The sequence below is a fragment of the Arachis duranensis genome, chromosome 4 (genome assembly GCF_000817695.3).
Source record: "Arachis duranensis cultivar V14167 chromosome 4, aradu.V14167.gnm2.J7QH, whole genome shotgun sequence".
Lineage (NCBI taxonomy): Eukaryota > Viridiplantae > Streptophyta > Magnoliopsida > Fabales > Fabaceae > Arachis > Arachis duranensis.
In genome coordinates this window covers 86,292,940-86,294,331 of record NC_029775.3, presented here as the reverse complement: position 1 = coordinate 86,294,331, position 1,392 = coordinate 86,292,940, and positions in this window count along the sequence as shown.

Here is a 1,392-nt window from a genome sequence, read left to right as displayed (position 1 = left end):
TTGGTGCAGGGATGACTTTTCCTTGACACCTTAGGATCTGTGGACCCCACAGGATCCCCACCTACCCCACCACTCCCTCTCTTCTTCTTCACCAATCACCTCAACACCTCTTCCCCAAAAACCCCTCACCTATCAAATCCCATCTTTCTCTTCACCACTCACATCCATCCTTCATAAAACCCCACCTACCTCACCATCCAAATTCAAACCACTTTCCCTCCCAAACCCACCCTCCCATAGCCGAACCCAACCCCTTTCTCCACTCCTCTATAAACCCATCTTCACTCCTTCATTTTCACACAACCTAAACACTACTTCTCACCCTTTTGTCGAACCACAAAGCCATCTCCATCTCCTTCATTTCTTCTTCTTCTACTCTCTTCTTTCTTCTTTTGCTCGAGGACAAGCAAACCTTTTAAGTTTGGTGTGGTAAAAGCATTGCTTTTTGTTTTTCCATAACCATTTATGGCATCTAAAGTCGGAGAAACCTCTAGAAAGAGGAAAGGGAAGGCAAAAGCTTCTACCTCCGAGTCATGGGAGATGGAGAGATTCATCTCAAGGGTGCATCAAGACCACTTCTATGAAGTTTTGGCCTTAAAGAAGGTGATCCCCGAGGTCCCTTTTAAACTCAAAAAGAGTGAATATCCGGAGATCCGACATGAGATTCGAAGAAGAGGTTGGGAAGTTCTTACCAACCCCATTCAACAAGTCGAAATCTTAATGGTTCAAGAGTTCTATGCCAATGCATGGATCACCAAGAACCATGATCAAAGTGTGAACCCGAACCCAAAGAATTGGCTTACAATGATTCGGGGGAAATATTTAGATTTTAGTCCAGAAAATGTAAGGTTGGCATTCAACTTGCCCATGATGCAAGGAGATGAACACCCTTACACTAGAAGGGTCAACTTTGATCAAAGGTTGGACCAAGTCCTCATAGACATCTGTGAAGAGGGCGCCCAATGGAAGAGAGATTCAAGAGAGAAGCCGGTTCAACTGAGAAGGCATGACCTCAAACCCGTGGCTAGGGGATGGTTGGAGTTTATCCAACGCTCAATCATTCCCACTAGCAACCGGTCCGAAGTTACTCTAGACCGGGCAATCATGATTCATAGCATCATGATTGGAGAAGTAGTAGAAGTTCATGAGGTTATAGCCCAAGAACTTTATAAGGTGGCGGACAAGTCCTCTACCTTGGCAAGGTTACCCTTTCCTCATCTCATTTGTCACCTCTGTTATTCAGTTGGAATTGACATTGAGGGAGACATCCCCATTGATGAGGACAAGCCCATCACTAAGAAAAGGATGGAGCAAACAAGAGATCACACTCATCATGAATTCCTGAGATGCCTCAAGGGATGCACTTTCCTCCACAAAACTATTGGGAGCAAA